The sequence below is a fragment of the Oncorhynchus tshawytscha genome, linkage group LG22, assembly GCF_018296145.1.
Source record: "Oncorhynchus tshawytscha isolate Ot180627B linkage group LG22, Otsh_v2.0, whole genome shotgun sequence".
Classification (NCBI taxonomy): domain Eukaryota; kingdom Metazoa; phylum Chordata; class Actinopteri; order Salmoniformes; family Salmonidae; genus Oncorhynchus; species Oncorhynchus tshawytscha.
In genome coordinates, this window is record NC_056450.1 from 19,930,515 (window position 1) to 19,947,084 (window position 16,570).

The following is a 16,570-nucleotide window of genomic DNA, read 5'->3' on the forward strand; positions in this document are numbered from 1 at the left end:
GCATTATTTCTTCTTCTTTTTATTCAGTTTAGCACATCATTTCTCAATTTGCAGTGTGTTTGCCAATCCGTTGTGCAGCAAGACTTACTTGCCATGCCCTTTGCCTCATCCCTCTCAACTATACAATTGTTAAATTCCTCATCAATCCATGAGGATTTAACAGTTTTTACAGTAATTTTCTTAATGGGTGTATGCTTATTAGTAACTGGAATAATCAATTTCATAAATGTGTGAAGTGCAGCGTCTGGTTGCTCCTCAATTCACAACACAGACCAACAAATATTCTTTACATCAACAACGTATGAATCACTACAAAACTTATACATTATATTAAGCTCAGCCTTTGGAACTTTGGTTTTCCTAGATATGGCTAATGTATTGTGATCACTACATCTGATGGATTTGGATACTGCTTTAAAGCAAATTTCTGCAGCATTAGTAAAGATGTGATCAATCGATGTTGATGATTTCATTCCTATGCTCTTTGTAACTCCCCTGGTAGGTTGACTGATAACCTGAACCAGGTTGCAGGCACTAGTTACAGCTTTGAAGCTTTTTGTTGAGTGGGCAGCTTGATGAAAGCCAGTTTAAATCACCAAGAAAATATACCTCTCTGTTGATATCACATACATTATCAATAATTTCACACATGTTATCTAGATACTGACTGTTAGCACATGGTGGTCTATAGCTTCCCACCAGAATAGGCTTTAGGTGAGATAGCCATACTACTTCAACAGTATTCTCTCTAAGCTTTACATGAATGTGGTTCTAAATATAAATGGCAACATCTCCACCTTTGGCATGTATGTATATTCTGTAGATGTTACAACCATGTATTGCTACCACTGTATCATCAAAGGTATTATCTAAGTGAGTTTCAGAGATTGTCAGAATATTTATGTCATCTGTTACTAGCAAATGATTGATTTCATGAACCTTGTTTCTTCAGCTACATATGTTAATGTGGGCTATATTTATCACTTTTCTGGAATGCTTGATTGTTTTCATTGTTTTACTGGGAAGTCTAGCAGAAGTAGACATGCTCATGTTATTTAGGCTAGTGCAGGGTGAGCTGCACATAGTGGACTTCCTACTAGGGCACACCGCCTTAGTGCTAACAGAATAACTCTGGTTCATTGGTACATGATTACTGCACACAATAGCTGTAGGATCAGCAGAGGCATTCAGGGAATTTAGAGGGACATAAATTAGGCTATTTACATTGTGTATTCCAATGCCCCTGGCATAATGTACATTTGCTGAAGCATAATGACAATTTAGCGACACAATGGTAGGGATTAACTGAGCTAGGCTTGGGTCATTGATAAATCATTGTCTCAATGCAGCATTATAATGCTTTTTAAAGGATCCGGGAACCCAAATGATTTTGGTGGATCCCATCCTCCTTATAAAACAAGCTTTGTTTCCAGAAGGTATCAAAATTGTCAATAAATGTTACACCCACAGAGCTGTAATAGTCTCGTAGCCAGTTATGTAGGGCTAAAAGTCTGCTGAAACGTTCAACGCCATGATTTAGGGAGGGCACAGGGCCAGATATTATGGGGTGTTTGTTGGTATCAAGCAGAGACCCAATCAGTTCTTTAAAATCCATCTTCAGTTGTTCCGAGCTGCCCTTCATAATGTCATTGAATCCAACATGAACTATGATAGACTCAATTTCCTGATGCTGGTTTAAAATGTTTAGCAGCAGCTTATTGATGTCCTGTACCCATGCTCCTGGATAGCACACCCAAAAGTACTCTTTACATTTTGAATGCTTAGCAGGTCAGGAAAATAGTCAAATTCACACACTTATATCAACCGAACATCCCTGATCATCCCTACTGCCTCTGATCTGGCAGACTCACTAAACACACATGCTTCGTTTGTAAATTATGTGTGTGCCCGTGGCTTTCCATAAATAAATAAAAATGGTACCATCTGGTTTGCTTAAAAAAGGAATTTGAAATGATTCATTGTTTTACTTTTGATACTTAAGTAGATTTTAAACCAAATACTTTTAGACTTTAACTCAAGTAGAAATTTACTGGGGGACTTTTACTTGAGTAATTTTCTATTAAAGTATCTTTAATACAACCTTTCCCTTCTCACAGCCCTTCCTCACCCCGACCACCCCCCCCCCCAAAATGCACCAAAAAATGTAAATCAAATTAAAATGTCTACTGTAAGAACTAACATTCCCCTTTACTAACTCTGACTTTGCTGATAGCTACTTTATTGAGGAAAAATTTATTTACTATGACTGTGATATGTGTTTGTCCCACCTAGCTATCTTAAAATGAATGCATTAACTGTAAGTTGCTCTGGAAAAGAGCGTCTGCTAAATGACAACAATGTAACTGTGAAAAATGTGCGTAATTTGTCATCTGCAGCCTCAATTGTTTGAGATTGATCGGCCTGAGACACTTCTGCCAGCTGATGAAATCAAATGGGTCGGACGGTAATTGGCTGTGATCCATTGTGCACACTCAATCACCATTTGGTAGGGACACACATGTTGGTGTCGAAATTATATATATTTTCTTGCGGGATCTATTTAAAAAAAGGATCTTATTTTGACTTGAGTGTGTAAAATTAACAAACTTAAGGTACATTTGAAAGGACAGCGAGCTACAGTATAACTGCAGGAGGACTTTTTTATATGAACTATTCTGTGTCTATAAGTAGCCTCCAATGTTATTATGACAACACAAAAACAAAACTGTCTAGACACCTCTGACAAATGCTAGCCCAGGGATGGGCAACTTTGATAGGGTTGGGGGCCACAAAAAAAGTGAAATCAGCAAAATATTTCAGTGGCCCCCCTCTTGATTGGGGAGAGAAAAATGTGAAGTTGTACAGTTATTTTTCTGCTATTCTACACATTATGCCATTGGACATCGAGAAAATGTTTAAGTTTTAAAGCAAGTTTACTGAAATTATACACATTCTGCCATGGGGCGGAGAGAAGATTTTGTAATTTTATGACCAATTTCATGCAATTCTACTCATTTTGCCATGGGGCGGAGAGCAAAATTAGCAGTTTTACCGCTAATTTCCTGCAATTCTACAAATTATTCCATAGGGTGGAGAGAAATTCCAGTTTTATATATGATATTTGAGTGAGAGTGACTAACAAAACCAGTGGGCCCCCCCCGGTCAGTAATTCAACCATGATTTTTTAAAACCTTTATTTAACTAGGCAAGTCAGTTAAGAACAAATTCTTATTTACAATGACGGCCTAGAAAAAGTGGGTTAACTGCCTTGTTCAGGGGCAGAACGGTAGATTTTTACCTTGTCAGCTCGAGGATTCGATCTAGCAACCCTTCAGTTACTGGCCCAACGCTCTAACCACTAGGCTACCTGCCACCCCACTACAAGTTTAGATAGCTGGCCACTAGACTTTATCTATCAAAAAAAAAATGACTGGCTAATTGAGTGGCTGACATATTCGAAAAACTGATAATGCAGAACCACATTTCAAAGTTGCACCTTGTGTATTCTACTATTTTAACTCTCAACAGTAAGTTGAGACCCCGACTGAATTCCAAAACTAAAAATAATGTTGTTATTTGTTTTCTATTGATCCTTGGGCCTACAAAAGGCACGTGCTAGACCATCTAAGGAGCATGATGCAAGCGTTTGTAAACTGCATCTGTCCAGCAGTATAAAGAACAAAGTAATATAAAAGTAGCTCTAATGTACCCATATTTAATTACAGCTTTCAATTCATAGCGAATAAAAAAAATTTATAGCTGAAGTTTCTGTCTGTGAATGTGATCTAAGACTAGTTCCTAACTGACCCAAGGGTAAGCTACAATGACTTGAGAAATTGGATACAATTCCCACTTTCCAATAGCTAAAGCTGCCCCTAAACCGGTGTATTCATGTGTTAAAATACTGTAATTACAAGTACTGCATAGTAACAATATACTACTAAACATGTTTGCGGTATGCACAATTTCAAGGATTTGCAAAGAAACTCACATATTAGTAAACTGATTGATCAGAATTATAATATATGGCTGAGAGGGGATTAAGTCATAGTAAGTCATAGTTAAGCCTAGTGCATATAATAATACCATGTCATAACTTGTTTGTGGCAAATAAACTTCTCTGATAAGCCATTTTCATACTATGAATTCCCTAGTGAAGCAGAAAGAATAGATAAGATACTGTAACAAATTACAAATTAATTTCAATAGCTCAATGTCCGTACAAACAGATGATGGGAATATTAATAATCTATCATTCAAGGTCACAAAGCAGTGAAAAAAACTAACTCAAACAAATGCAGGTGTAAAGCTGACTCAGAATTGACCCTATTTATCCTTTTCAGATGTCTGAGACAATTGTTGTTTCTGGGCCTTTACCGAGAACAAAATTAATTTAACTTTGCTGCCCAAAGCAAAACACCTCCTTGTAAAATCAGTTTATATGGTGATATAAACAGTGCACTGTGAATTTTAGCACAAATTGAACATTTGGAACTAACCACTATCACAGTTACATTTTGGTTTCCTAGAGAAGATGCATTTATCCAGCTGGGGAAAGCAGCCACACTTCCGTTACCTATTGTGAGCCTCTGGTCAGAGAGTCTATGGCCGGGTTCTAGAGCATCAATTGTGCTCACTCACTGATTGATCTACAACTAATAATGAGTAGTTATTTACGATGCACAGCAATGTACTTTGTTTGGGTTATGTATATATTGCATATACAGTAAGGCCCATAATTAGTGGCACCCTTGATAAATATGAGCAGAAAATACTGTATGAAATATATAATACAAATACTGAGTTAAAGTGCATTTGGAAAATATTCAGACCCCTTTACTTTTTCAAAATGTACCCACGCACAATACCCCACAATGACATAGCGAAAACAGATTATTAGAAATACCTTATTTAAATAAGTATTCAGACCCTTTGCTATGAGACACAAAATTGAGCTCAGGTGCATCCTGTGCATCCTGGTTGTGAAGAAAAGACTGAGTAATGTATAGAGGGGTGGCGTACCTCAAGGTAAAAGTGTCTGAGTATAGTATATCGGATGGTCACACTGTAATTGTAACTGAGCTGGCCAGACAATGACACAAGTAGTAGAAAAGTGACCGATACAAGCATCCCAGTGGAGGAAGACATGGTCCATACTCATTATTGACGTATGCATACTACACAATGAATAGGAGGACGGGTTGTTAAACTGGGCTATTATTCTGGATTTCAGTCAGCTGACTCCAATCTAGTAATGGCACTTGATAGGAAGCGTTAAAACTAGTCAGCTGTGCCAAATCTATATGAACGTGGTATAAAAGTGTTTACGAAGGAAATAATAATTTTCAATATGCTGATGAATTAAAGTAAAATGTCAAACAAAATGTGCCAGTTTCTCTGTTTTTATCTTAAAGGAATTGTTAGAGATTTTGGCAATAAGGCCCTTTATCTACTACTCCAAAGTCAGAGGATCTTGTGGATACTATTTTTATGTCTCTGTGTCTAGTTTGAAGGAAGTTAGAGGTAGTTTTGCAAGCCAATGCTAACAAGTGTTAGCACAATGACTGCTATTAAATACCCATAGTCATTGTGCTAAAAATGGTATCAAATAAGTTCATCTGACTCTGGGGAAGAAGATAAAGGGCCTCATTCCCATAGTCCCGAAGTATCCCTTTAAATAAGGACAGTCCTTGTGTCACGGCTGTCTTCTGTTGAAGGACAGGCGGACCAAAACGCAGCGTGGTTATTTTTATACATCTTTAATAAAGATGATAACTTGAACAATGTATAATACAAAATAAGAAACGTGAAAAACTGAACCAGCCCTATCTGGGGCAACAGACACAAAGACAGGAACAATCACCCACAAAACCCAACACCAAACAGGCTACCTAAATATGGTTCCCAATCAGAGACAATGACTAACACCTGCCTCTGATTGAGAACCATATCAGGCCAAACACAGAAACAGACAAACTAGACACACAACATAGAATGCCCACTCAGATCACACCCTGACCAAACAAACATAGAAACATACAAAGCAAACTATGGTCCGGGTGTGACACCTTGCTTCATTTTACTTTCTTGGAAGAGAAAATGACTACTGAGCAACTCTGTCACCCCCTGACCTTAGATATCTCTATTTTTCTATTATATATTTTGGTTAGGTCAGGGTCTGACTAGGGTGGGTACTCTAGTGTTTGTATGTCTAGGGCTTTTGTATGTCTAGGGGTTTTTGTATGTCTATGTTGGCCTGATATTGTTCCCAATCAGAGACAGCTGTTTATCATTGTCTCTGATTGGGGATCATATTCAGGTTGCCATTTTCCTCATTTGTGTCATGGGATCTTGACTATGTTTAGTTGCCTGTCTGCACTAATTTGTATAGCTTCACATTTTGTGCGTTGGTTTTGTTGTTTTGTTAAGTGTTTCATTCATTAAAAGGAGAATGTATGCATGCCCCGCTGCGCCTTGGTCTCAGTCATACCACGATCAGGAAGATCCCACCACCAATGGACCAAGTAGCGTGTTGAAGAGAAGCAGGGATCCCGGGCCCGGGAGAAAAGTGAGTGGAGGACATCCTGGACCTGGGAGGAGGTAATGGCAGGGGACAAGACCCTGCCATGGAAGCCGGCGGAGGCAGCCAAAGAGGAACGACGACGATACGAGGGGACACGGCTAGCAGGGAAGCCCGAGAGGCAGCTCCAATAAAAAATTGGCGGAGGTAGGGTTCAGACCTGAGCCAACTCCCCGTGCTTACCGTGGGGAGCGTGTGACTGGTCAGGCACCGTGTTATGCAGTGATGTGCACGGTGTCTCCAGTGCGCATTCATAGCCCGGTGTGCTCTATTCCAGCTCCCCACATTTGCCGCGCTAGAGTGAGCATCCAGCCAGGACTGGTTGTGCCGGCTCAGCGCTCCTGGTCTCCAGTACACCTCTTCGGACCAGGATATCCTGCGCCGGCTCTACGTACTGTATCGCCAGTACGCCTTCACAGCCCAGTGCGTCCTGTGCCAGCGCCCCGCATGTATCGAGCTAAAGTGAGCATCCAGCCAGGATGCATTGTGCCAGCTCTACGCTCCAGGTCTCCAGTGCGCCTCCACAGTCCAGTACGTCCTGTGCCTCCTCCCCGCACTCGCCCTGAGGTGCGTGTCATCAGCCCGGTGCCACCTGTACCGGTCCCACGCATCAGGTCTCCAGTGTGCCTCCACAGTCCAGTAAGTCCTGTGCCTCCTCTCCGCACTCGCCCTGAGGTGCTTGTCATCAGCCGGTGTCACCTGACCCGGTCCCACACATCAGGTCTCTAGTGTGCATCCACAGTCCAGTACGTCCTGTGCCTCTTCCCCGCACTCGCCCTGAGGTGCGTGTCATCAGCCCGGTGCCACCTGTACCGGTCCCACGCATCAGACCTCCAGTGCACCTCCACAGTCCAGAGCTTCCGGCGACAGTTCCCAATCCAGAGCTTCTGGCGACAGTTCCCAGTCCAGAGCTTCCGGCGACAGTTTCCAGTCCGGACCCTCCAACGACGGTCCACAGTCCGGAACCTCCAGCGACAGTCCACAGTCCGGAACCTCCAGCGACAGTCCACAGTCCGGAGCCTCCAGTGACGGTCCCCAGTCCGGAGCCTCCAGCGACGGTCCGTAGTCCGGGGTCTCCAGCGACGGCCCCCAGTCAGGGGTCTCCAGCAACGGTCCCCAGTCCGGGGCCTCTAGCGACGAGCTGCAGTCTAGAGCCTCCGGCGATGATCCACGGTCCGGTTCCACAAAAGCGGAGCAAGTAGCGTAAGGAGGGGAGACTGCGTCCAGACCCGGAGCCGCCACCGAGGGTAGATGCCCACCTGGACCCTCCCATATAGGTTCAGGTTTGCGGCCAGGAGTCCGCACCTTTGGGGGGGGGGTACTGTCACGCCCTGACCGAGAAAATGACTACTGAGCAACTCTGTCAAGCCCTGACCTTAGATATCTCTGTTTTCCTATATATTTTGGTTAGGTCAGGGTGTGACTAGGGTGGGTACTCTAGTTTTTGTATTTCTAGGGATTTTATATGTTTAGGGTTTTTGTATGTCTATGTTGGTCTGATATGGTTCCCAATCAGAGACAGCTGTTTATCGTTGTCTCTGATTGGGGATCATATTTGGGTAGCCATTTTCATCATTTGTGTTGTGGGGATCTTGACTATGTTTCGTTGCCTGTCTGCACTAATTTGTATAGCTTCACGTTTCGTGCGTTGGTTTTGTTGTTTTGTTAAGTGTTTCATTTATTAAAAGGAGAATGTATGCATACCCCGCTGCGAATTGGTCTCACTCATGACGATCGTGACAAACTCATGTAATGTCACGATAGAACATTGGACTGTTTGAGATATTATAAATATTGAGTTGTCAAATTGGTTTTTCTATCGGTGATGAAACATGTATTTTTCTGTTTTGATAAGATAAGAGAAAAACATTGTGTTCAGGAAGTGAAGGAACGTTATCAATTAATCAGATACAATCAAATTTCACCAAGCACATTTGCCCCTAAGAAATATTTTTGAAACAAAACTTGCACCTCCAGTCACTTTTACATCCCTACATTTCAGAAAAATTATCTTTCCTTTCAAGAATAAGACAAAGTATTTCCACTGAATCCTTACATTTCCACAGCAAATAACACCAACAGCATCCTCGCCATACACTTCAGCTGCTCTCAGATCTGCATTTTCAATTAGTTTCAATCTCAATTGTCAACTATCAATTGTATGTGGTGTGCAGGAATTTTTTAGCTTTTGGTTTACATAATTACATTATGTAGGACACAGGCAGCCAGAAGCAATTTTTCTCTTTGGAACACTTGAGAGAGTGAATGGAGCAGATCTATTTAAAGAAGTGGGTTAATGGTGAGGGGAAGAGGCTTGATTCAGATAATAAACACATTTTTTACACATTAGGATGTTGGTTATTTCGCCATGATGCCCCCAGAGTCTCTGTTTAGTAGATTGCTGGAGCATCCCTACTATGAGGCATACAGTACAACAACATAAAGGGCCTTTCTACTTCACAGAAATGTCTCAATGTAATAATACAAATGCGTAGTGTATGCGTATCTTTCTATATAATGAAAGGGTGCAGGGAAACTTCTGTTGCTTGTAGACGGGTTTTTTTGCCCAAAAGGTTACAATTGTGTTTTTCCTAGGTACTCAGTCCAATTTGTAAAAAAAATCCAGTTCTGACTCTGATCTTGGGATATCAGTAACTGTTTTGCACAAAGATTCACCATCAATGAGCTATTCTAAAGTACAACAAAAAAATGTTAAACTTCAAACTAATTTGCCTAACCAAACCCAGCAACCATCAAAGCCATTAACACCAGTCTCAATAGTGCTGCAAGACAGGTTGGAATATACTTCAAAACAGTCTGAAACAGTCTTACAGTCTGAAACAAAAATAAACTGCGCTGCATATTGATATTTAACCATGCTTTCTCGCTCTGGTGCAAGAATATTATTTTGGAATTGTCCCTGAAACCTAGATACTGCTTTTGATTGAATGCAACCTACTTCTACACACCTCTCAAAGCACTTCCATGCATGGATTTACTGTAGGAGCTGATTTCCATTTCTATTGGCAGATAAGAGAAAATCTCAAATAAACCAAAATGACACGCTAATGGTTGTGCAGACTCAAGTGCTATTTGTACCGATTTCTTAGCATGACATGAAAGTGGTTAAATACGGTTTACTTTTAACCAGTTGAGGTACTGCTGTACTGATTAAGTAAAATTAGTATATGCTCCCAAATTATAATTGATAGATTCACTTTGAAGTACCTTGGCACAGGTATGAGGCAAAAAAATCCTTTGAAGGCAGATTCTCCAACATTCCTCCTGTGTGAGCTTGCCAAAAATGGAAGTCAGAAAAATGAAGGAACTGTGAGAGGTACTGAAAAAGTAGTTCCAAGTTGTCCAAGACGTACAGCTAGATAGAGGATACACAACGAAATGCTTACTTGCAGTTTCCTTCTCGACAATGCAACAACAATAAGAAATAATAAAAGATAAGAACAGGAACATAAAGTAAATGGCTCAGTAGAATAGAATAAACATTTTAGCATACTGTAAGTATAATAGAGGAAGGCACAATTTACAGTCCAATATTTACGTGTTTTTGGGAAGGGTTTATTGCGGGGCAAGGATTTAAATTGTGCAGTATTTAAATCAAATCAAATTGTATTGGTCACATACACATAGAGTGTGGCAAAAACATTATGTAGTCAGCCACCAATTGTGCAAGTTCTCCCACTTAAAAAGATGAGAGAGGCCTGTAATTTTCATCATAGGTACACTTCAACTATGACAGACAAAATGAGAAAAAAAATCCAGAAAATCACATTGTAGGATTTTTAATGAATTTATTAGCAACTTATGGTGGAAAATAAGTATTTGGTCAATAACAAAAGTTTATCTCAATACTTTGTTATATACCCTTTGTTGGCAATGACAGAGGTCAAACATTTTCTGTAAGTCTTCACAAGGTTTTCACACACTGTTGCTGGTATTTTTGCCCATTCCTCCATGCAGATCTAGAGCAGTGATGTTTTGGGGCTGTTGCTGGGCAACACGGACTTTCAACTCCCTCCAAAGATTTTTTATGGGGTTGAGATCTGGAGACTGGCTAGGCCACTCCAGGACCTTGAAATGCTTCTTACGAAGCCACTCCTTCATTGCCCGGGCGGTGTGTTTGGGATCATTGTCATGCTGAAAGACCCAGCCACGTTTCATCTTCAATGCCCTTGCTGATGGAAGGAGGTTTTCACTCAAAATCTCACAATACATGGCCCCATTCATTCTTTCCTTTACACGGATCAGTCATCCTGGTCCCTTTGCAGAAAAACAGCCCCAAAGCATGATGTTTCCACCCCCATGCTTCACAGTAGGTATGGTGTTCTTTGGATGCAATTCAGCATTCTTTGTCTAACAAACACGACGAGTTGAGTTTTTACCAAAAAGTTATATTTTGGTTTCATCTGACCATATGACATTCTCCCAATCTTCTTCTGGATCATCCAAATGCTCTCTAGCAAACTTCAGACGGGCCTGGACATGTACTGGCTTAAAAGCAGGGGGATACGTCTGGCACTGCAGGATTTGAGTCCCTGGCGGCGTAGTGTGTTACTGATGGTAGGCTTTGTTACTTTGGTCACAGCTCTCTGCAGGTCATTCACTAGGTCCCCCCGTGTGGGTCTTGGATTTTTGCTCACCGTTCTTGTGATCATTTTGACCCCACGGGGTGAGATCTTGCGTGGAGCCCCAGATCGAGGGAGATTATCAGTGGTCTTGTATGTCTTCCATTTCCTAATAATTGCTCCCACAGTTGATTTCTTCAAACTAAGCTGCTTACCTATTGCAGATTCAGTCTTCCCAGCCTGGTGCAGGTCTACAATTTTGTTTCTGGTGTCCTTTGACAGCTCTTTGGTCTTGGCCATAGTGGAGTTTGGAGTGTGACTGAGGTTGTGGACAGGTGTCTTTTATACTGATAACAAGTTCAAACAGGTGCCATTAATACAGGTAACGAGTGGAGGACAGAGGAGCCTCTTAAAGAAGAAGTTACAGGTATGTGAGAGCCAGAAATTTTGCTTGTTTGTAGGTGACCAAAAACTTATTTTCCACCATAATTTGCAAATAAATTCATTAAAAATCCTACAATGTGATTTTCTGGATTTTATTTCTCATTTTGTCTGGCATAGTTGAAGTGTACATATGATGAAAATTACAGGCCTCTCTCATCTTTTTAAGTGGGAGAACTTGCACAATTGGTGGCTGACTAAATACTTTTTGCCCCACTGTATCTAGCTGATGTTATTGAGGCTGTAGCGAAATGTTTGTGTTCCTAGCGGCAACAGTGCAGTAGTATCTGACAATTCACAACAATACACACAAATCTCAAAGTAAAATAATGGAATTAGGAAATATATATAAATATTAGGACAAGCAATGTCGGAAATATCACATTTACATACGTTTTCAGACCCTTTACTCAGTACTTTGCTGAAGCACCTTTGGAATTGATTACAGCCTCGAGTATTCTTGGGTATGACGCTACAAGCTTGGCACACCTGTATTTGGGGAGTTTCTCCCATTCTTCTCTGCAAATCCTGTCAATTTCTGTCAGGTTGGATGCAGAGCGTTGCTGGACAGCTTTTTTCAGGTTTCTCCAGAGATGTTCCATCGGGTTCAAGTCCGGGCTCTGGCTGGGCCACTCATGGTCATTCAGAGACATGTCCCAAAGCCACTCCTGAATTGTCTTGGCTGTGTGCTTAGGGTCGCTGTCCTGTTGGAAGGTGACGCTTCACCCCAGTCTGATGTCCTGAGCGCTCTGGAGCAGGTTTTCATCAAGTGTCTGGTGTCTGGTTAGACTGTAAACTCTCCTTCCAGACTCACATTAAACATCTCCAATCCAAAGTTAAATCTAGAATTGGCTTCCTATTTCGCAACAAAGCATCCTTCACTCATGCTGCCAAACATACCCTTGTAAAACTGACCATCCTACCGATCCTCGACTTCGGCGATGTCATTTACAAAATAGCCTCCAATACCCTACTCAATAAATTGGATGCAGTCTATCACAGTGCCATCCGTTTTGTCACCAAAGCCCCATATACTACCCACCACTGCGACCTGTACACTCTCGTTGGCTGGCCCTCGCTTCATACTCGTCGCCAAACCCACTGGCTCCAGGTCATCTACAAGACTCTGCTAGGTAAAGTCCCCCCTTATCTCAGCTCGCTTGTCACCATAGCAACACCCACCTGTAGCACGAGCTCCAGCAGGTATATCTCTCTGGACACCCCCAAAACCAATTCCTCTTTGGCTGCCAATGACTGGAACGAACAACAAAAATCTCTGAAACTGGAAACACTTATCTCCCTCACTAGCTTTAAGCACCAGCTGTCAGAGCAGCTCACAGATTACTGCACCTGTACCTAGCCCATCTATAATTTAGCCCAAACAACTACCTCTTCCCCTACTGTATTTATTTATTTATTTTGCTCCTTTGCACCACATTATTTATATTTCTACTTTGCACATTCTTCCACTGCAAATCTACCTTTCCAGTGTTTTACTTGCTATATTGTATTTACTTCACCACCATGGCCTTTTTTTGTTGCCCTTATCCCACCTCATTTGCTCACATTGTATATAGACTTATTTTTCTATTGTATTATTGACTGTATGTTAACTCTGTGTTGTTGTATGTGTCGAATTGCTTTGCTTTATCTTGGCCAGGTCGCAATTGTAAATGAGAACTTGTTCTCAACTTGTCTACCTGGTTAAATAAAGGATGGAGGATGGAGGATGGAATGAAGGTTGGAGGCCATTGTGTTCTTGGGGATCTTCAACTGCAGACATGTTTTGGTACCCTTCCCCAGATCTGTGCCTTGACACAATCCTGTCTCAGAGCTCTACGGACAATTCCTTTTACCTCATGGCTTGGTTTTTGCTCTGACATGCACTAACAATTGTGGGACCTTATATAGACAGGTGTGTGACTTTCCAAATCATGCCCAATCAATTGTATTTACCACAGGTGGACTCCAATCAAGTTGTAGAAACATCTCAAGGATTCTCACCTGAGCTCAATTTCGAGTCTCATAGCAAAGGGACGGATTACTTATGTAAATAAGGTATTTCGTTTTTTTTTTTTTATACATTTGCAAAAATGTCTAAAAAAAAACGTTTTTGCCTTGTCATTATGAGGTATTCTGTGTCGATTGAAACAAACTATTTAATCCATTTCAGAATAAGGCTGTAACCTAATAAAACTTGGAAAAACTCAAGGGGTCTGAATACTTTTTGACGGCACTGTACATAGGAAATGAATAAAACAGTATGTAAACATTATTAAAGTGACAAGTAATTCCATGTCTATGTACATAGGGCAGCAGCCTCTAAGGTGCAGGGTTGAGAAACCGGATGGTAGCTGTCTAGTGACCGTGACTAAGTTCAGGGCAGGGTACTGGGTGGAGGCCATCTAATGATGGCTATTTAACATTCTGATGGCCTTGAGATAGAAGCTGTTTATCAGTCTCTCGGTCCCAGCTTTGATGCACCTGTACTGACCTCGCCTTCACCGGGGTGAACAGGCTGTGGCTCGAGTGGTTGATGTCCTTGATGATATTTTTGGCCTTCCTGTGACATCGGGTGCTGTAGGTGTCCTGAAGAGCAGGCAGTGTGCCCCCAGTGATGCGTTGGGCACATTCCAGGGGGCCCTGCAGTTGCGAGCAGTGCAGTTGCCATACCAGGCGGTGATACAGCCCGATAGGATGCTCTCAATGGTGCATCTGTAAAAGTTTGTTAAGGTCTTAGGGGGCAAGCCAAATTTCTTCAGCCTCCTGAGGTTGAAGAGGCGCTGATGCGCCTTCTTCAGCACACTGTCTGTGTGGGTGGACCATTTCAGATCGTCAGTGATATGTACGCAGAGGAACTTGAAGCTTTTCATCTTTTCCACTGCAGTCTCATCTATGTGGATGGGGGCGTGCTCCCTCTGCACTCTCCTGAAGTCCACGATCAGCTCCTTCGTTTTGTTGACGTTGAGCAATATGTATGCAGTATGCCATGCAGAAGGGTCCATCCCCTCTTCAGCCCTCAGCTGATCCTGGTTCAGCTTCCATCTGTCACTGTCAGCACTGGCCCAGGGGAATCCAATATGGACACTAACCCCAGGGACAGTCAATGCACTTTGCTCAAGCACTTTGAGTTGCATCATGGCCCCGTTTGTTGTACATTTCTGTCTACACATTTTAGTACAGTTTAAGTGTACATGCATATATTCATAGGGATATTTAGATTAGAATATAGTTGTATAGCAGGGCCATGATCTAATGGAATACTTGTGTTTGACTACACATGCACATATTTTCTTGTAGGAGGTGGTAACATATTTGTCCATGAGCATAACTGACATATTGCTTGATCAATAACAGGATCATTTTTGCTGAGCTTTTGTTTTGAACAAATAATGTTGTTTTTTTCTTAGGGATAGAGGGAGAAGAGAAGATGGAAAAGGAGGGAAACATTAATACAAATGCAGAACAAACGGATAAATCAATATCATTGGTGGTGTTTGCTTTGGCTCACTCAGATGTTCAATCAATAGTCACCATGGAAGGAAAGGAAAAAGGAGTTCATCAAGACTAGCAGTAGCAGTCCAGTTAATTGAATCTGTTTTTAACAGAAGAGAATAGTAAAACCCACTGCTGAACTATCAGTAACAAGCAGCTATAGAATTTAATGTATAGAGTATTTTGTAGTTTTGTCATTCATTTGATGTAAAGGCATCAAACTTCAGACACAAACATGGTGTTACAGGTAAATTCCATGACAAAGTGAGTGATTGGACCAAGAGTTTTGGCGGGTTTCAAGACAGCATTATGGTGCCATTCAGTTACACCGTAAGATGTAGCGACATAAAAAAAATAAGAGCCACACAAGGTGCCGTGCAGGAAACTGGGTTAGTTACGGTTGATTATACAATTTATTATTATCCCACTGGGCACAGACGTCATTTCCACGTCTAGTTTTGATTTACATTTGATTGAGTTGTCAAATAACTTTAATTCAATGTGAAATCAACAACAAAAAATTCACCATGTCATTGGATTTAGGTTAAACATTGGATGAAAAGAATACAAAATTCCCTTACATTGATGACTTTTTGCAAATCCAATCTGTTTTCCACGTTGATTCAACGCCATCACATGAATTGTTATTGTGGAAATGATGTGGTAACAATGTTGATTCAGCCAGATTTTCCCAGTGGGATGTAATGCTGTGCATTATTCATGTTACACCTTTAAAATTAAAAGGCATCCTAGACCTCTACTGTCACTGAGGAAATGTCATATAATGAAGCGATGAACACCACTTCAGAAACATCATACATTTAGAGGTGATTGCCACGTGTAGGGCAGCTTTTGAGGCCTGATTTGGAGAGGCAGGATTTGTTGAGCGAGGAGAGACATCAATGTTTGATGAGAGATTTGTTTCCAACATGCTTTTCACATCACCTAGTTTCTCGTCGCTCCAGTGAGCTCGTCTGCTCCCTTGGTATCCGATCCACTGAAAGTGTGGAAGTCGGCCACTGGTTTTATAACCACATTCATCATTGTCCTTTCCTCCTGTCGAAGTATACTCTTCTCTGCCCACTTTTAGGAGGAGCTGGTGATTCCTCTTGTCAATGCGTACATTTGAGACGAGGCCACGGGCATGTCCCCATTCTATTGAATGACTTCCTTTCCTCGTCTAATTTCCTTCATCTCCACTAATGTGAATGGAAGTGATTTGTTGTCACAATATTGTAAATCATCCTTTCCTCGATTTAAAATCCTCAAAAGATCAGTGCTAATGAAGGAAAGGGAAGTTAAGGAAGTAATCTTACATGCTGTCCAGACCGGACACGTCGCGTGTGCATCGCGTTGCAAAATAAATGTACACATACATGTTATTCAATCATTGGACCCACACTGCTCGCGCGTGTCAGCGAGCGTCTGCTTAGCCAGGCGCTAAAATAGAACTTGTGGACTTGTGACACAC